Below are 22,500 nucleotides of genomic sequence, written 5' to 3' on the forward strand. Positions count from 1 at the left end.
CGGTGTGTGTGTGTGTGTGTGTGTGCACTTTGGTATAGACAAGGGCGGGTATGGTATAGACAAGGGCGGGTATGGTATAGACAAGGGCGGGTTGAAAACTTGGTTGCAGTCACTGAGAGTCTGATAAACATCTCCAGATGCTGGGTTTCCTCCATGGTGGTGCTCTGACAGGTCTTTAACTCTCTTCACTTCCTGCTTCTTCTTCTTTTGGTGTTTTGTCTTCAGCAAGTTAAACACAATGGAAGCGAAACACTTTTTTCTTCTTTGCCTTAAAGTCTCCGGTTGCTTTCTATCCCTCTCTCTTAACTTCTCCGTCCTCTTCTCATCTCATCATTCTGCTACAAGTTGATCTTCATCTTGTCTGTACAGAAGACGTTGTGCCAGAGCAGTGCAGATGTTTTCAGATGTTTCTGATGAACTCTACTCTGGTGTCCATGTTTCTGAGGCTTTCCAGTGATCTACATCTGAAGGTGAACCCTCTGGATGTTAAAGTCTTCTCTTGATTGTTGACCTTGACCTGATACACCAAGCCTGATGGAGGTAGATGAGAAGGTACTTACTGGAGCTTACAGTCGTCTGTCCTCTGACATAATTTAAATGTCACATTTTAATCAACTCTACACTATTTATCAGTCTACATGAACGAGCATTGATAAGAGAATAAAAAGGGGCGGAGCCTCGTAGAAACAGTGCTGTGATTCCTGCACCTTTTACCTGATGTGAATCCTTCAGATTAAAGATGTTAGTCTACTCTGAGCTCATGTTCAGTGTTTTATTACCATCACATGTATTTAATGGTGCATTTTAACTATTTAACTATTTTTCAATAGTCTTTATTTTTTATTTATTGCTACAAATATTTGTGAAATATACAGAAGTTTGTCAAAGCTAAAAACATAAAATAAAATAAAACGATTGCTTTCCTGTCCATCTTCTTATAGACACACCCCAGTGGTGCTTTACTCCACCCCTTTCTTAGTGTGTTCACCTGGTGGAATCCAGTGAGAACCAGTTGGTAGAGAAGGTGGAGAAGGTGGAGAAGGTGGAGAAGGTTTGGTACTAAACATAAAAACCTGAGTATTAGTTTTAATATCAGCGACTTTATCTACAACAAACAAATCAGTGACTGAACCTTTCATCTGAAGGTTTACACACACACACACACACACACACACACACACACACACACAAACACACACACACTTTAATCTCAGAGTTTTCAGTTTCTTTCTTGTCCACACTCTTTCTGTGGAACATGTGGTGTAAGTGGGTCAGTGGTCCGGTGTGTGATGTAAAGAGGGGACTTTGTTTACCTCCGGCGTTTCAGCACAGACCTGCCAGGCTTAAGAAGTAGGACAGAGGAAAAAAAATTACAAGAACACAAAGTAAAAGAAGAAAATATCCATGTTTCAGAAATAGTGCCATGTGTTTAGAATCAAAAACACCACAGAGAAGAAACAGAAGGTGTTTATAAAAACTCACAGTCTGTTTATGATCATTTATAATGTAGCACATGACACATTTATATTGTATATTTATATATAGTGCACATTTATTATTATTATTATTATTATTATTATTATTATTATTATTATTATTACTATTATTATTATTATATAATGAGATCTTAGTGATGAATTAATGATGGATTTCTGTCACTTTAATATAGATGACGTATAATTGTACTAACGTGTAGTTATAATACATTATACTAAAAATAAATACTAATAAATTGTTTAGCACTAAAGAGAAGATGACTGTGACGAATGATTATTAGTGAATTACTTCAGTTATAAATGGTTTATTATCATGTAATACACATAAAGTATCGCTTTAGAGTCGCAAATGTCAGGAAATTAATTAAAATAAATAAAAAAGTAAACATTGTTTAATACATTATTAATGTAATTATCAATGAAGCAAAACGCTAAAGCTAAAGTTACATTTTCGATCATTTTTTGGAGGCTGAAGGTGGCGACGAAGCACAGAACAGACCCTGAATGTGGAATAATAAAGGAGGAAAAAAACTCCAGATTTATAATGTTAAGGATTAGGATGAACATCATGTACACACATCATCAGAGGACGCAAACAAACACTCGCTTAAATTGAGACGTTGTTCAGAACGATATTGAATTTAAAAAGTCTGCATCAGACTGCGGGATTTGTCCGGTGTCTCGTTCCCTCCCCGCTCGTCCCTCGTTAACAGATCTGCGCAAAAATCAAAACCTGCAGCGTCCAGAATTTCAGGATTTCATTTCCTACAGGGATTTTCTGCCCTGAGCCGTCCATCAAACCGCCGTCTCCTGCCTGTCAAACTCCACCAGGCTCACGGACTCACTCGCACGTCTCCTGAAGCCTGAATCCCAGAGAGGAAATAAAAAAAAGAAAAAGAAAAGGATTTTTGTCAGAATCCACAGAAATGAAAGTAAGACAAAAAAAAGTGTAATAACTGTCGGCGTGCCCCAGAGATCAGTGAACACACTCATTTAGCGAGCAATCATGAAGAGACTTTAGTGAAGGAACAATTTCCTCCTCCTTCAGCTTTAAACACAGAGATGAAAAACGCCTCAGGCTTTTGTGCTCCTAATCTCATTCTGCGCTTCTGAAATTACATATAGTTAGCGCACGTGCTGTGTTTGTGCTCTCCATCCGTGTGTAGAGGAGAGACGCTACAGCCAAAAATGTCCCAACTCTTCTTTTGGTTTTCTTCTTCAGACTTTTGTTGTTATTATTAACGTTTATTAAAATGCATCAACACTGCCATCTGCAGGAGACGAGAGTTCATCACAGACGACAGGTTCGACTTCTCCCAAGAGCAAAGACGCTGAAGATGAAGATCGGGATCAAGCTGGAGATCCAGAAGCTCTTCTTCTGCACATGGAGAAGAGAAATAAATCTCAGGCAGAAGAAGCAGGAGCCGTGTGATCGCTCTGGTAAGGAGCGTAAGGAGAACCCGTGTCCTACTCTCACTGTTAATGGGATTGGACTCAGATGTCTTCGTCCTTGGTAGAATTTTCTCGGTGTGATAACAGAATAATATGATAAGAAAAATCTACGTAGGCTTTATAATGTTCCATTATTAAATGATAAAAAAAACACAATAAAGAGATTTTGATATGATCTCTAACACAAGCATTAAAAACCCAGTCATTGATCAGATCATCATTTTCACAGGTCTCTCATTTGATTTCAAAACCTCTGTACTGAGCTAAAATGCTTTTTTTTTTAATTTTTTTATTTTCTAGACATTAAATAAAAGTGTTTATGTATCGTTATTTATTATTTTTGTCCTATTGCCCAAACTGAGTGTAATAATGTTATTATATCTGCTATAATACACACATGGGGGTCACGTTGGCTTAGTGGTTAGCACGTTCACCTCACACCTCCAGGGTTGGGGGTTCGATTCCCGCCTCCACCTTGAGTGTGTGGAGTTTGCATGTTCTCCCCGTGCCTCGGGGGTTTCCTCCGGGTACTCCGGTTTCCTCCCCCGGTCCAAAGACATGCATGGTAGGTTGATTGGCATCTCTGGAAAATTGTCCGTAGTGTGTGATTGTGTGAGTGAATGAGAGTGTGTGTGTGTGTGCCCTGTGATGGGTTGGCACTCCGTCCAGGGTGTATCCTGCCCTGATGCCTGATGATGCCTGAGGCACAGGCTCCCCGTGATAAGCGGTAGAAGATGAGTGAGTGAGAGAAAGAGTAATACACACACTGACACTGGAGACTCCTTCCATTAATGTTAAGAAATTTTTGCTACCAAAAACCAGTCAGAATGTGACAGTTTTAACACTACTGACTTCACACTTTCCGCAAACTTCCAGACAGGAAAGCGAGCACTAACCGAGGTGCTACGGAGGCCCGTAACCGATACAGATAATAATTAATCTCATTTCAGGAGAGAGGTTTATAATTAAACACGCACGTATTGCAATTAATTTACGCAGCCCTGGTGTGCAGGACACGGCCCCTGCGGCGGATCATAAATCACTGCTCCAATTTGTACCATCTTCGTTTACAAAAAACTCAAAATATTACGGACGAGTTTGTCGAAACCTTTGTAAATGTCAGCAAAGCCATTAGCCGCTGTTTGTTTTCTCAATCTCGCTGCCGTATTAGCGTTTGATAAAATGGGCGTGAGATTTGATTAAGCGCAGCTTTAATAGGAAGTGTCATGGCGTAATGGATTCTAACACACCGAGCGGGGTTTCGGATCCACACGCTCTCATTTATTTCACTTTTTAATGAACCAGATGAGCTTTGTGTGATGCCTCATAATTGGGACCTGTCCAGTGACTTCGTAAAGAGACACATTAATACACACGTGTTGAAAGAAAGGACGTTTCTTTTCCCCAAACCTGTGTATCTTAAACCGACAATAAAGAACGTGTCATTCCTACATAAGGGCTTTATGACACATTCATCACCACTGCTTCCATCTTTGATAAAGCAGTGCTGGGTTTCCTCAAAACACTGTGATGTTTTATGTGAGTTTGTATTAAAGAGAACACGATACCCGAGTCACATAACATATGACATATGTACTGTTTATAACACTGTCATAAACACTGCTTTCACTCCTGCGTTATAACTCCTAATATCAGCTGGAATAGTGCATATGACTGATGTGTTTCTAACAGCATGGTCTAATAACCTTCATTGCTCCATGTATATGAGGAAGTGGCTACGTAGGTCCTATGAAGCCTTATTAACATCAGGTTGTTTTTTTGTATCAAAGTCTAGCTAGTGTTTCACTATGAACAGTCCTAACATTCGAACAATCTGCTACTGTATATTAACGTTAGATTAAAACAGATTGTATTTTAGGAAGCTTTTAGAACACTACATGTAGGTTTATGTGGCATTATAAACACTAGAGTTAAAGAGATATTAGGGTTAAACTTTGGCCTCTAGAGTTTATCATAATGTTTCTAAAGATGATGAACATCTTTTGGTTAAAAATAAACAGATGATTTTGTATGAAATCCTGAAAATCTGATGCCCAGATTATGAGGTGATTATTACGCTGTATTACACTTTATGGAGGTGATTGTATCATGAAGCTTTTGCGATGACATTAGCTAAATGTAGCAAGCAGGCTGAGCTGCGACGAGCGCGAGAGAGAGCGAGAGCGAGCGCAGGAACTGCGACAGACTCTGTAACAGAACGCCGGAGTGATCAGACGCAGCAAGATAAAATTGGCAATTTTGCAGCAGGGTGCTTCCTCCAAATCAAGACAAGATGGATGATCATGGCAGAAAGTGGCATCTGATCCTGGTGCTGCTTAAAGAACTGAACTTTACTATCGACTATTAATGAGAGAGACTCATTAAGAGACTCATTCTGTACCATCTCATACTGAAGATTTGTTCAGTTTACAATTTTAACTTTATTACAAATCCCAAGTGAAGCATCTGCTGGATCAGATCCGGAGTTTATAAGAAGTTTATAATCTTCCTTTAAATCAAAAAGTCATTCTATAGGCAAAATACATTAAAGGTGGTACAAAGGACAGACTGTCAGAATAAAACAGCGTTGTCTTTGTGAATAAACTTCAGACTGACACGCAAGGAGAAGCTAAAAAACATGATTTATTTAATAAAAACACCAAACAAACAAAACCGTAAAAGACTGGAAACAAAAAGAATAGTGAAACTCGACAGAACAATGAGACAGAGCACACGAAGACAACACAAAGACCAGAGGAATAAATAGGGAGACAATCAGATACATGAGGAAAAGGTGTGCTGATGCAGGAAGGAATTAGACAAGGGCAGACACGTGAACACGATACGTGAACACGACACTTGAACACGACACGTGAACACGACACTTAAACATGACACGTGAATAAGACGCGGTAATAAAACACATGGCACCAGCAGAAAGTCTGGGCAAGATGCTGACACAAACATCTACGTACAACCTTTATAGCAGCTGACATAAAGCTCCATAAATATTCATTATGAGTTTTATTCCAACAGACTGAGTTTATCCTCATCACTGTTTTATTTATTTATTCATTTCATCATTAAAGACGACGCTGATGATAAACTAAACTATGTGCTGCACTACATAAGAACGTTTGGATTGAGATGTTCAGCATGAAAGACTACTGGATTCTACTGGGTTCACTGGAGGTCCAGGTTTAATAACTGAATGTTCAAACCACACACACACACGCACACGCACACGCACACGCACACACACGCGCACACACACGCACATGCACACGCACACACACACACACACACAGTGCGACTGTATAAACTAATATTAATGAAGGACTCTCAGGAAGCCTTCCTCTTACACAACTCTGTAAATCTGTGACTTATGTGCTAGACTTATTGCATGAATACGAGTAATTACGGAGCGACGGCGTGAACCCCATTATAATCTATCTGCACAGATAACAGTAGCCATTAACTCTACTCTAGATATCTCTGTCATCTGTGTCCGGGAAAGTTTCACATAGTTAGGCATCGTAATTCCCCCCCCCCAAAAAGAATGAAGTCTCTGCTCTGAGGTTTCACTATGAACTCGGTTCCATCCAGTGACACGTCAATTAATTTCTGAGTGAGGGTCTAGAAACACGGCCAGGGGGTCGGAATCTCCATGTTTATTACAGATACATAATACTGAGATTTTACTGATCAGCTTTAATCCAACACAACAACAACAACAACAACACACTAAACCTACACAAGAGATCTATTCACACAACTCACATTCACTCATTCATCTTCTACCGCTTATCCGAACTACCTCGGGTCAGGGGGAGCCTGTGCCTATCTCAGGTGTCATCGGGCATCAAGGCAGGATACACCCTGGACGGAGTGCCAACCCATCACAGGGCACACACACACACACTCATTCACTCACACAATCACACACTACGGACAATTTTCCAGAGATGCCAATCAACCTACCATGCATGTCTTTGGACCGGGGGAGGAAACCGGAGTACCCGGAAGAAACCCCCGAGGCACGGGGAGAACATGCAAACTCCACACACACAAGGTGGAGGTGGGAATCGAACCCCCAACCCTGGAGGTGTGAGGTGAACGTGCTAACACACTAAGCCACCGTGACCCCCCACAACTCACATAACACCTTTAAATAGTCTTCTACAATGTCTGTCTGTCTGTCTGTCTATCTGTCTATTTGTCTGTCTATCTGCCTGTCTGTCTGTCTGTCTATCTATCTGTCTGTCTGTCTGTCTGTCTGTCTGTCCATCTATCTGTCTGTCTGTCTGTCTGTCTGTCTGTCTGTCTGTCTGTCTATCTGTCTGCCTGTCTGTCTATCTATCTATCTATCTATCTATCTATCTATCTATCTATCTATCTATCTGTCTGTCTGTCTGTCTGTCCATCTATCTGTCTGTCTGTCTGTCTGTCTGTCTATCTATCTGTCTGTCTGTCTGTCTATCTGTCTGCCTGTCTATCTATCTATCTGTCTGTCTGTCTGTTTGTCTATCTATCTGTCTGTCTATCTGTCTGTCTATCTGTCTGCCTATCTGTCTGTCTGTCTATCTGTTCTTCTATCTGTCTATCTATCTGTCTGTCTATCTGTCTATCTGTTTATCTGTCTATCTGTCTATCTGTCTATCTGTCTGTCTGTCGGTGTGTTTTATACTTCCAATTTTTAAATAAATGTTTTATTTGAGTGTAAATTTCGGAATAAATGGGATTATTGTAGAATTAAAGTGTCTCTCTCTGTCTGTCTGCTGCAGACTCTGATCCTCTGTGCTGAAGGACGGATCTCAGAAAGGTGCAGCAGGACACCCCACGATGATGGAGACGTGCCTCATGTTGATGTTTTCCAGGAGACTCGTAGTTGTTGTTGTTGATGTTGTTGTTGTTGTTGTTGTTGATAGTAGCAGGATTTACAGTTTGATATAAAGCTCTATAATTGGATGGAGAGAGAAGTGAAGTCGCTACGTCTCGAGCAGCAGATACAGCGAGACTCGAGAGGAGCGGCGGCTATATGAGAACTACACAGCTAATAAATCCCAGGTCTCCAGTGAACCCTACTACAGCGTACGAATTCATTCCAGCATCTCCCACGTGGACCGCGGCACCGTTATTGTTTTGAGATGGGTTTGTGTGGTGCGGAAGCTGGAAATACACATTAGATGATTCATTACATGTTTGACTGGTTTATACTGCAGGATCTAATGAAAACTTTCTTTCTTCCTCTTCATAAAACACTAAAACTCCCTTTTTCTGTCCAGAACCGTGAGTTATAGTGATTTACATCAGAAGAGATTTATATTTCATTACAGACTGATTTTAAATCGTACTAATCAAATTGGAACGAGATTAAATGACGTGACACATGCTCAGAATCTGTTCTCTGCATTTAACCCATCCAAAGTGCACACACACACAGCAGTGAACACACACACCGTGAACACACACCCGGAGCAGTGGGCAGCCATTTATGCCGGGGAGCAGTTGGGGGGGTTGGGTGTCCTGCTCAAGAGCACCTCAGTTGTGGCCAGCCTGAGACTCAAACCCACAACCTTCGGGTTACGAGTCAGACTCTCTAACCATTAGGCCACGACTGCCCCAATGATCTGATATTGATAAATTCATTCATTCATTCATTCATCTTCTACCGCTTATCTGAACTACCTCGGGTCACAGGGAGCCTGTGCCTATCTCAGGCGTCATCGGGCATCAAGGCAGGATACACCCTGGATGGAGTGCCAACACATCACAGGGCACACACACACACACACACACACACACACACTCTCATTCACTCACACAATCACACACTACAGACAATTTTCCAGAGATGCCAATCAACCTACCATGCATGTCTTTGGACCGGGGGAGGAAACCGGAGTACCCGGAGGAAACCCCCGATGCACGGGGAGAACATGCAAACTCCACACACACAAGGCGGAGGTGGGAATCGAACCCAGAACCCTGGAGGTGTGAGGTGAACGTGCTAACCACTAAGACACCGTGACCCCCATATTGATAAATTGATATTGATAAATTGATTGATATTGATAAATAGGCAGCTAAAAGTAGTTTATTTATATTAGTAGTTTTTTATTTATTGCTTTTTTATCAGCAGGAGGGGCCGTGATATGATAACACTGACATTTTAATCCAAGAATATCTAGAATATGGACTAGTATCACTAGTTAGGGTCTAAAAATCAATGAGTTATAGCAGCTATAATCACTCGTTCCCTCAGCAGCCTCTCTTTGTTCTCTCTCTTCTGGTTAATCAGACACTGAGACTCAGTTCTACAGCAAAGCAACAACGAAGTGTAAACTCTTCTGTTCTGAAGATGTGGGACAACATGAGAGCTGTACCTCTGACACTGGAGACTCCTTCACCACACGTCACACTGTTCCTCACAGAAAACCTCACTTAATGTTTGTTCAAATCAGGTTATGAGCAGCTGTTACTATGGAAATGATAAGGTATTAGATTGAGTGCATTAATATATAACTGTGATTCTTTGTGATTAGAGGATACTAACCTGCAGCTAACCTACTAGTTATTGTTTAAATGTGGTGGAACTTGTGTAACCTCTAACAGCTGAGACATCACGTCCATACAGGAAAATAATCAACCTCCAGACTCCTGTGGCACAGAAATGCAGTTTATTATCCAGGGAAAGGAAGCGTGTGGAGCTCGGATCTAAACTGAGGTGTGTGTGTGTGTGTGTGTGTGTGTGTGTGTGGGTGGGTGTGTGTGCCCTTAACATCCCTCACACCCTACATTTTACACGAATAAACATTGCTGCGTGTAGTGCAGAGACAGATACACTGAGCAGAGAATAAGACAACAGATGGCACAGACACACACACACACACACACACACACACATTCGTGTGTCTGTATTTATAGAGTAAAGGAAAGAAGAGTTCTTCAAGCCAGTTCTCACAGGTCTGATTGCGTGTGTGTGTGTGTGTGTGTGTGTGTGTTTGTACTCTCAGACTGCTTGGTGATGGAAAACACTTCAGAACATCTCAATGCCAAGTGCAAGTGATGCATTCGCTTTAGACATGACAGCAGCCTCAAACATCCTTAACTGTGAAGCTGATACACACACACAAAAACACACGCACACACACTCACATACACACTCACATACAAATACTCACATACACACACACTCACACACACACACACACACACACACACCTATATACACACATTTACACTCATGTACACTGACACACACTCACACACACCTATACACAAACACACACTCACATACACACACACAAACACACACACACACACTCACATACACACTCACATACACATATTCACATACACACACACTCACACACTCACATACTGTACACACACACCTATATACACACATTCACACTCATGTACACTGACACACACTCACACACACCAATACACAAACACACACTCACATACACACTCACATACACACACACTCACACCTATATACACACATTCACACTCATGTACACTGACACACTCACACACACCTATACACAAACACACACTCACATACACACACACAAACACACACACACACTCAAACAGACACACACTCACATACACACTCAAACACACACACACACACACACACACACACACACACACACACTTGTTCATTAGCATTAAACATTATTCTGCACACCCAGGATGCAAAACAATTATTTTCCAGAAATAAGAAGTTTTTATGAATTTTATGAAGAGTAGAGTGAGTCATGCCTGGTCAGGCGGAACTTATTGAGCTCAGGACTCCTGAGGAATCACAAAATTCATATTCTGATTAATTTATTTTAGCAAATAAACAATATGTGAACTGATCAAGATTTATTATAAAGTAATGCTAAACATTCAATCAGCAAGAGAGATTAATTTTCATTGTTGAATCTATTCAGTGTCCCTTTAGCTTAAATGCTATCGATCGCGTTCAGTGTTTGTCTGTGGAGCTTCACTGCTAATGCTAATGCTGCTAAAAGTCATTTAAACTTAGATACCAGTTTAACTCAAATCATCAACCGGGTGCAGGTGGTTCTGTAGAGTCACTATGTAGTTAGTTATCCTGACAAACACTATCTATGTTTTCTACAGTGAAGACTTACATCATGCTAAACTGGTGGCTATTTGCTTCCATTACTTATTAGCAACGTTAGCATATTTTGCTCTAGACAGAAAGACAGAAAAGACAGACAGACAGACAGACAGACAGACAGATAGATAGATAGATAGATAGATAGATAGATAGATAGATAGATAGATAGATAGATAGATAGATAGATAAACAGACAGACAGATAGACAGACAGACAGAGGGATGGATGGATGGATGGATGGATGGATGGATGGAGGGAGGGAGGGTTGGAAGGAGGGAGGGAGAGAGTCAATCTGCGTTTCCATGGTTACCATGTGCCGGGCCCTGTTCTTCTTCAGCACAAGCACTAGATGTCACTATGAGAACTTCTTTTCTACTGAATATAAATGATTTCACAGCAGCAGCAAAACCAAGCACCATGGAACAAGAAGTGAGCAAGTGAGGGAACGAGAGAGCAAAAGAGCCGAAGCCCTGGCACAGGGGATCTATTAAAAGCATTGTGGTGAGGGAAAAAAAGAGGAAAAAAAAGAAAGTGCTGCAACAAAGAGGTCAAGAGCATGAAGAGTGAGCACCATATTTCATTTCACAAAGACTCCCACGCCAGGCACTCGACCACACAGCGTCAGCTTCGAGGACATCTGCTCAGCTCGGCTCTGCTCCACACACCGCGTTACACACAGACACATCTGCACAGAAATGGAGACACAAGCAAAGAAAGAAAGAAAGAAAGAAAGAAAGAAAGAAAGAAACCCAGGTGCTTCTGCATGTTCCACGTGTTATGTGATGGTGTTGGCGTGAACGAGGAGATGGAGACGGGTCATGTGAGGAACAGCCACCGTGACAGATGGTGATGCTGCTCCACTCAGTGTCATTATTCTCATGTGCATGATTACAATCTCACACAATAAAACTTGAAATCTATAAACATATCAGACAAACAATAAGCACCTTTACACACAACCACAGTCACACACTGCTTACAGTCATTCATTTATTCACCATCAATATCAGTCAGTGTTCCTGTTTCTCTAATTAACACAATTGTTGTCAATGCTGTGTTCAGTGTTCCTGCATTCCTACTCTTCCATTCTCTGATGAATCTATCTGTAGCCCTTTCAAAGAGATTATGATCCCAGTGCCAGTGGTTCCTCATGCCAGAGATTTCCACACAGCTATAATTACAGTAAAATGTTCTCACGCTCCTATATACAAGATTCTGTACTGACATGGCTGCATATTTCGTGTTCATTATCTCAAAGTTCAATTCAATTCAGTTCAATTTAGTTTATTTGTATAGCGCATTTAACAATCCACGTCGTCTCAAAGCAGCTTTACAGGAGTATAGAAACAGAATAAAATAAGTTTACAGTTCAAGATTAAGTTGCTATTTATCTCTAATATCTATTCGAAAAACTCCTTGAGATGATATGACGAAGAAACCTTGAGAGGAACCAGACTCATCCTCATCCTCATTTGGGTGACACTGGACAGGAAATAATGTCAATGTAAATAACATCAATGTAAATAACGTCAATGTAAATAACATCAATGTAAATAACGTCAATGTAAATAACGTCAATGTAAATAACATCAATGTAAATAACGTCAATGTAAATAACATCAATGTAAATAACATCAATGTAAATAACGTCAATGTAAATAACATCAATGTAAATAACGTCAATGTAAATAACGTCAATGTAAATAAACGTCATTTCTTAAACACTTTGTAGTTGAGTGAACTAATGGATCAGTGCAAACTCTGAGTTCACCACAGAACCAACACTAATTTCTTTCCGTCATCTTCAAACGATCTATGACGAAGAACCGAACATAAACCTGGCTGACGGAATGTCTTCTATTTCCACTATCCTGTATTACAAGGTCTTTTATTTGCAGGGTATTGTATCTCAAGGCCTTGTACTGTATTTCTTGGGACTTACAATTCCAGGGTCCTGTATTCCAAGGTCTGTTTTTCCAGGGTTTTATATTCCAGGGTTCTATATTCCAGGGTTATGTATTTCTCGGGTCCTATATAATTCCAAGGTCCGGTATTCCATAGTCCTATATTTTATGTAACAGGTTTCTATATTCACAGGATCCTATTTTGGCTTTATTACACCAGGGTCTTGATCTTATATTTTAATGTGTCTGTATTTCCAGCTATGATTCTGGGTGTAATTCCAGGTCCTATATTTTTGAGGTCCTCTATTCCAGAGTCATACTGTATATTCCCAAGGTTGTATTTTTAAATTGTTCTAAATTTCCAGGGCTCAAAAAATCCAGGGTCCTGTATTCCAGGGTCTGGTGGACTCATTGCCCGATATTCCCTTTAAGCTTTACTCTGTTTTGCTGCAAAATGCATTTAAAGTGCTTCATTTTTCATTTTCACCCAGTTGTCTTAAATATGCATATGTGCATCTTTACTCGAGATTTTAATTAGCTGTTAATAACGTGTGCAAGCTGCGAAGCTGTGTGAAGTAAACACACATGCTGTCAAAGAACTAAGAGATTCTGTCTATGAATTCATTTAATAAGTGTCTTCAGAAGGGTGAGACAAACTAATCCAAAACATTACCAGATGCAGAAAAGATGCATGTGCTGAGTTTTTATTCATGTCTATTAATTTATTTAATAGAATTTTAGCACTTGTGACACGAGTTTGTGTCAGTGAGTTCAACATGTAAGCATGCTAACCGTTAGCTTTGATAACGTTGCTATTACAACATTAATAAAGACATTTTCCAAATGCTTCTAATGTTCTAATTTTTAAATAGTTTCAAAATAAACTAAACAATTTCTCTTTATTTAGCAATAACATTTTTGTACTGTGAAATTAAAATAGATTGCAGTTCATGAGCCATTTATTTGCTTTAAATGCAAACAACGTGAACACGATGACTTTAGTGAGCAACATCTTCACATCATTTATTTGTGTCTGATTCGCTTAAAAGCGTTTTTGAAGAGCTTCACAATCGCAGCTTGATATGGAGGTCAGATTTGGCTCTGGTTTAGTGGAGTTGGAAACAAACAGGAATGTAACTCTAACGAGACACCTGAGGGTGATCTGAACCGGAATTGACGTGAGAAAATGGAGAGGAGTGAAGAGAAGGTTTCCCTGCTGTCTGTTGTACCAAAGCAGAGAATAATAACCATACATCACTGTAATCACTGTATAGTGCAAGATATTCACTAAATCCCACAATGCACCAATGCTGTGAGTTAAGCTCACGCTCACATTTTGTGCTGAATGAGTATAAAACATTAATAACGCACTGGTGAATGGAGTGTAGATTAGGACACGTCTGTAAACATATAGTTGTAATATAAACACTTTAATGCACAGTGTCCAGGCAGTTGATCGCAGACCATTTAGAACAGCAGGACAACATTAATAATGACACAGTCTCAAACTAAGTGAAGTTCAGAGACTATCACGATCGACTTATGCTATAGACTGCAATGTAGGGAATTGTTAGTGTAACCCTGTAACAGTCAGGTAAAAGTCAACAGCATCGTCATCCGTCAACAGTCTAACATTCTAACGGTCTGACAGTCTGACATTCTAATGGTCTGACCGTCTGACAGTCTAACATTCTAACGGTATAACATTCTAACGGTCTAACATACTAACGGTCTGACAGTCTGACATTCTAATGGTCTAACATTCTAACGGTCTGACAGTCTGACCGTCTGACAGTCTAACATTCTAACGGTATAACATTCTAACTGTCTAACATACTAACGGTCTGACAGTCTGACAGTCTGACATTCTAATGGTCTAACATTCTAACGGTCTGACAGTCTGACCGTCTGACAGTCTAACATTCTAACGGTCTGACAGTCTGACATACTAACGGTCTGACCGTCTGACCGTCTGACAGTCTAACATTCTAACGGTCTGACAGTCTGACATACTAACGGTCTGACCGTCTGACAGTCTAACATTCTAACGATATAACATTCTAACTGTCTAACATACTAACGGTCTGACAGTCTGACATTCTAATGGTCTAACATTCTAACGGTCTGACAGTCTGACCGTCTGACAGTCTAACATTCTAACGGTCTGACAGTCTGACATACTAACGGTCTGACCGTCTGACAGTCTAACATTCTAACGGTATAACATTCTAACGGTCTGACATTCTAATGGTCTGACAGTCTGACAGTCTAACGGTCTGATGGTCTGACGGTCTGACGGTCTGACGGTCTGACAGTCTGACGGTCTGACAGTCTGACAGTCTGACAGTCTAACGGTCTGACGGTCTGACAGTCTAATGGTCTGACGGTCTGACGGTCTGACAGTCTAACAGTCTCACGGTCTAACATACTAACGGTCTGACGGTCTGACAGTCTGACAGTCTAACGGTCTGACAGTCTAACGGTCTGACAGTCTGACGGTCTGAAGGTCTAACATACTAACAGTCTAACGGTCTGACATTCTAACAGTCTAACATTCTAACGGTCTGACAGTCTAACGGTCTGACAGTCTAACGGTCTGATGGTCTGACGGTCTGACGGTCTGACGGTCTGACAGTCTGACAGTCTAACGGTCTGACGGTCTGACGGTCTGACGGTCTGACAGTCTGACGGTCTGACGGTCTGACAGTCTGACAGTCTGACAGTCTAACGGTCTGACGGTCTGACAGTCTAACAGTCTGACGGTCTGACGGTCTGACGGTCTGACGGTCTGACAGTCTGACAGTCTGACGGTCTGACGGTCTGACAGTCTGACAGTCTGACAGTCTAACGGTCTGACGGTCTGACAGTCTAATGGTCTGACGGTCTGACAGTCTAACAGTCTGACGGTCTGACGGTCTGACGGTCTGACGGTCTGACAGTCTGACGGTCTGACAGTCTGACAGTCTAACGGTCTGACGGTCTGACGGTCTGACAGTCTGACGGTCTGACGGTCTGACAGTCTGACAGTCTGACAGTCTAACGGTCTGACGGTCTGACGGTCTGACAGTCTGACAGTCTGACGGTCTGACAGTCTGACAGTCTGACAGTCTAACGGTCTGACGGTCTGATAGTCTAATGGTCTGACGGTCTGACAGTCTAATGGTCTGACGGTCTGACAGTCTAACAGTCTGACAGTCTGACAGTCTAACGGTCTGACAGTCTGACGGTCTGACGGTCTGACGGTCTGACAGTCTAACGGTCTGACGGTCTGACAGTCTAATGGTCTGACGGTCTGACAGTCTAACAGTCTCACGGTCTAACATACTAACGGTCTGACAGTCTGACGGTCTGAAGGTCTAACATACTAACAGTCTAACGGTCTGACATTCTAACAGTCTAACATTCTAACGGTCTGACAGTCTAACGGTCTGACAGTCTAACGGTCTGACAGTCTAACGGTCTGACGGTCTAACATTCTAACAGTATAACAGTCTAACGGTCTGACATTCTAAAAGTCTGACGGTCTGACAGTCTAAGGGTCTAAAGTTCTAATGCTCATTGTAATGGTGTAACATTCTAACATCTTTAAGTCGTCAAATGCAGAAAAAAGCTTACCAAAACACATGAAAAAGAATTCACAAAACAATTCAGATATTAAAACACATTTCTTCCTTCTTCATCTTCTTTTTATTTTAAAGGACATTATCCTTCCGCTATGGGCTCTAATTATCTCAGTTTGCCTTGCTGCAGTTCTCTTTTTGACCACTAGGTTTAACCCTCACAGTTGTACAGCATCTATTATGTAACAGAGACTTTTTTGAATTGTCAGTCACTCAAATGAGATGATTAATGAGGTGAAGTTGTGGACTTTATGAAGATTTACAAGCCAAACAGTTAGCACACATACCTAATATATTTGGACTCATTTCTGCTCAACACCAACACCACCACCACGGAATACATGATTGTGAGAAAGTTTTGAAAACAAATAAAAAAAAAGAGATGTAAAAAATAAAGGCACTAATGAAGCATCAGGGAATTACTTTGCTCCTTTGTATGTTATATAATATCCAGCTTTTCAAACACTGACCACGTCCTGCACTAATGACAGCAGCCATCATCATCCCTCCCATGAGCTCGGCCATCATCGCTCCCTCTTTTTCTTTATCTTGCCTCCCTGCTGTCTGCATTTCATTAGAGATGACAGCGAGCGAGCGCTAGGTGTCTGTCCTGTCAGAAACTGATGCGTTCGCTGTATGAAACACCCAAAAACCTTCAGTCGTGTTTTAATGAATTTAATTTATTCCATGTCTTAACCCTGCAGATTGTTAAATAATGGTGACAGAGTCGAAAGCAAATTCGCGCATCGCGAGCTTGTTCGTTTACAGCGTTTTCATGACAGGTCAAAATCAGAGCTCAGCTGAGGGGAAAGCACACACACACACACACACGATAAATATTTATAACCAAGAAGATCGATCATCACCTGAACTGAAGCTAGGAAACAAGACTGCTGTGAATATTTACATGGGTTTAGATTGAAAACTGGTGAATTATAATAAAAAGAAATCTGGAACTTTATTCTGCAGGTTTCATTACAACCTGAAAGTAAAATGTGTATTTTGTGTCATGAATCTTCACAAATAAGATTCTAATATCAAAAGGTATGCAGAAAAATAAATATTTATCAGCACTGTACTTTTGTACCGTTTGTACTGAATGTCTACGGTTTAATAGTTTTACTAATGATATAATAAACTCACAAAGATAATATTAGTTTTTCTTTCAATTGTCCACATACAGCATGAAATACATATTCATTTTATGCAAATGAGCGACACCTCCACATCCATCTGCTGCTTGCCACAACAAATAAGCCAACATCACCAAAGTTTACTAACCCACTGTGGCAGTTCGCTAGGAAACCTGCTCTTATTAGTCACTTTTCAGTCCCAGAGTCTCGAATTAAAGCTTCATTTTCTCATTTGTTTAAAAATCAAAATAGTGTTACCATGACAACCTCTATCTGCTCATACCTTTAGCAAAAATAGCTAACTGACTAGCTTGTCACCAAATTTCAAAACTAAGTTGGACTGAAGAAGAATTCCTTATCGAGTACGACAACAATCGAAGCTGATCTTTAGCCCCGCCCCCAATTCTGTTCCAAACTGCAGAAAAAGAGAAACCGAGAAAAACGTAGCTTTTATATGCTTGACTGAAACGGTTATGTCTGTATAACCAGACAAGATTAAGATGTAACAAGATTAAGATGTAACTTTAACAATGATAGTGCACGACTATCAATTAATATGGCTAATTTATGTCGCGGCTGCGTAGAGAAAAGGTCACCTGTAAGCTGGGAATGTCGTTTAGAGAAAAAAAAACATCTGCTGGTAAAAGTTCTCTAAAAAGCAATCAGGAGGCGTTTTAGTCTCAGGGCGAGAGGCCGTGATGCTCATCTGCATAATCGTCTGCTCTGTCTGTCTGCTTCACGTCGAGTTAACGTGAAGTTTTCCTGCGAGGTTCACGCTGGATTAGGGCGGAGCGGGACGACTCGGCTCGGCTCATTAGCTCTGTAATGGTGTAGCGCAGGTTGTTTTAGTCCACTGGAGCGTCAGCTTCCTGTCTCTGGCTTTCTGAGCGTTAATAAAAGCCGCTGATCGGAAGCCCGCAAGTTTCCGTCATGTTCCATCTCCTTGGTTGTTGATTATTTTTGTGAAATTTGGCTTCTGATTTTCCGCTGAAGCACGACTGCAAGATTTTCTACGCCTTTTAACTGTGTGATTTTTCTCTTTCGGTCACACAGGACGATCCTCACGCTCCAGACTCACGCTGAATTCCGTCTCTACCAGAAAGAGGCCGAGGCTCAATTAATGGATTTTTGGCTGTTCCATTTAGCATCAACTGATCCTTTTTGCATGTAATGTATTTTTAATGAACAAATCTTTCATGCTAAATCCAAAGCTAATTTCATAACTTATCAATCTTGACTAGCGGTTTGCCAGTACACACACACACACACACACACACACACATCGGCGTGATCGCTCCTCACAGATGGTCGGGTTCTGCTGGATGAGCAGAGACACTTTTACAGAATCTCTGGCCCTGAATCTGAATCAGGTCTTTATTCTCACTCACTATTGTACATTTATAGCTGAGGTGTTTTGTCTCAGTGCAGAAAATAACACCAAGTAAAACTGTATATATATCATTTATAATTTATAACTAAATTCCCTTTACACTAAACACTCTAATAGGATGACGGCAAACAAGGAAGTGAAAAAAATTCATATGTCAAATATCAACTGTACACAAATTATTTTATTCCTTTCAAACCACAGAAATTTACCAAGAATTACAGTGTTGTATTTACTGAAGTTTAGATCATTTTCTCTCATTTTCTTGTTTGTCTTGTGTCCGTGTTAATGACTGAGTGTCTTTATCACGTCTCACTCCACAGTGGTGTTAATATGAAGTTCATATGAAAGTAGACACTCAGGACTTGAAGAATTTGTTTAATCACTATTTCTGTTTTTCTCTACAATACTAGAGGTGATATGTTCATGAGGTGATAGAAATGTTTGTATGTTCAGAGTAAATGTTGATATCAAACCCATTTCTGCTCTCTGAGATGCTCTGAGTGTTTGTTCATCTAAAAAGCAGCTCAGATTTCAGACTCACAGTCACAACATCTTTATTGTGATTAAAAACCTCCTATAAGTCCATCTCAGGTTCCTCTGGCAGACAGGACCATTAGTGCCCTAGTAAAACACATCATACATTTCATTAGGAACATTTTCAGTTGTGGAACATCAAGAATTCTGACATTGGAGTCTATGGTTAGGGTTAGGGTTAAGGTAATCCTAACCTTAACCTTAACCCCAACCTAACCCTAACCTAACTCTAACCCTAACCCTAGACTCCAGTGTTAGCTTAGGGTTAGGGTTAGGGTTGGGGATAAGGTTAAGGTTAGGATTAGGTTAGGGTTAGGTTGGGGTTAAGGTTAGGTTTAGGTTGGGGTTAGCATACACATTACATAAACATCTCGTTATGAGCTGAAAATGTTTTTAATCCACCATGTAATTTGGTGGTTGCTATAGATACACATCAGAACAAGCACATTAATATAAATCTACTGTTGTAGAGAATTTATCAACACCCGCTGACCAATCAGAATGCAGGGTCCACAGTTGGAAATGAAGTCTAAAAAAAATGCAGCCGATTTTGTTGGAATTGTGATGCAGAAGAAAAAAAAACAGCTCCACTTCCTGTTTGTTAGATTAACTGGAGGAAGTAGCATGCTGCATTTGGACGTTCTGCTATCGAGCATTAAATTTGACTTTGCGTGTCTCCTGAGGCGGATTTTGTCTGATGGCTTTGTAATTGGTTTATGGGATTAAAATAAGTACAGCTCCGGGCTGTTTGAGTTTCAGCTTCTTTATTCACTCAAACTGCGACAAATAAACCGCACGCAGAGCCGCAGTGTGATGTTCTACACTATGACTTTACATCTGCTCACCCTGTGTGTGTGTGTGTGTGTGTGTTTAATGGTTTAGGTTGGAATGGTGTGTTAATTATCCAAAGTATAACATTCAATTAAATACACGAAAGAAGAAGATAATGACTAAATCAATTACAAAAAAAAAAGAGAATGAGAAAAAAAACATCAATCAACAAATCAGACACAATTAGGCAGCAGAACTGGAGAAAATGTTTGTTTGTTTGTTTGTTTGTTTTCTTTGTATACACAAACTCAGGTAAATAAATTACAAGTAAATTCATATTCAGATTTAAATGAAATGTAATGCAGTGGTTATATTTTATGAAAGGTGCTAATGAGTTCTAGCCCCGCCCCCCAGCCTAGCCTCAGAACCAATCAGAACCTAATAGAATCATGTGTGCTTGTGTGTGTGTGTGTGTGAGAGAGTATGTCAGTGTGTGTGTGTGAGAGAGAATGTCAGTGTGTGTGTGTGTGTGTGTGTGAGAGAGAGAGAGTATGTCTGTGTGTGTGTGTGTGTGTGTGTGAGAGTATGTCTGTGTGTGTGTGTGTGTGTGTGTGAGAGAGAATGTCAGTGTGTGTGTGTGTGTGTGAGAGAGAGAGAATGTCAGTGTGTGTGTGTGTGTGTGAGAGAGAGAGTATGTCAGTGTGTGTGTGTGTGTGTGTGTGTGTGTGTGTGAGAGAGAGTATGTCTGTGTGTGTGTGTGTGTGTGTGTGTGTGTGTGTGAGAGTATTCTGTGTGTGTGTGTGTGTGTGAGAGAGAGTATTCTGTGTGTGTGTGTGTGTGTGTGTGTGTGAGAGAGAGTATTCTGTGTGTGTGTGTGTGTGTGTGTGTGTGTGAGAGAGAGTATTCTGTGTGTGTGTGTGTGTGAGAGAGAGTATTCTGTGTGTGTGTGTGTGTGTGAGAGAGAGAGTATGTCAGTGTTTGTGTGTGTGTGTGTCTGTGTGTGTGAGAGTATGTCAGTGTGTGTGTGTGTTAACCACAATATAGGAAAAATAAAATAAATGTAAAAAATCGTTGTTCAAGACTAATTTTCAAGTCTTAGTTTATCAAGCAATCATGTAATGACAATAAATAAATAAATAAATAAATAAATAAATAAATAAATAAATGTTTTTTGAGCATTTGAGTACAAACAAAATCCCTGATGTAACTAATGAGGGATGTGGAGTGAATCAGACGGAGATCAGTTGATTCGTTGTGAAGGTGAATCGTTAATGTTTGACTGTATGAGTTGAAATGAATCTGTAAGATAAACAGAAGAGGTGTGAGGACTCGTCCCTCCTGCCCCTGTCACCAGTTATTTCCCCCATGACTGTCACATCATTATTACATGTTGTACAGACATACGGGAGCCATGAATACCAATTAGCACAATCGCAGGTTGAAATCAGATGGTCAGACTACAGCGCTAAAATAAGTCTCGTCAAATCGTTCATGGTGTCATGACCTAACTGCAGGTTAGATTTATCATTTCCCCAGTGCTCCTTGTGGCCTGCCCTCAAATTTAATCAGCGCGCCAATCACACCGTAATCAGACAAATGACCCCTAATCAAAGGTAAAGGAATTCATTAAGCTGCTTCCGATGAAATATGGCGAAGGGAATCAGATGCTAAACGACACCCAGGCCACGTTATGACAATCGCTCTGGCCTACAATTTTCTCAACGAATTCCTTCAAAGTCATCAGAAAAGTTTTAATGCACATTACATACTGCTGTTCTCAGGAAACATGAAAGCAATTAGTTCCAGCAAGGCATGTGACTGATAAGGTGTTTACGAGCCGCCGATAAACTAGCCTTGAACTAAAAATATACGCAGGATGAACGAATGCTAATGACTGGTAATTAGATTCTGAGCACATTAACACGCTAAGAGATGTTTCAGTTTTTACTTTCATTCCTTTAGGTTTTGTTCACGAATCTTTTTTTAGCATTGACACTTTCCAATTAGGCTCTAACCTGCCTGTGTGTTAAACGCTTGCCACGTATTAAGTAAACTCA

This window comes from Tachysurus vachellii, chromosome 23 (assembly GCF_030014155.1).
Source record: "Tachysurus vachellii isolate PV-2020 chromosome 23, HZAU_Pvac_v1, whole genome shotgun sequence".
NCBI classification, from domain to species: Eukaryota; Metazoa; Chordata; class Actinopteri; order Siluriformes; family Bagridae; genus Tachysurus; species Tachysurus vachellii.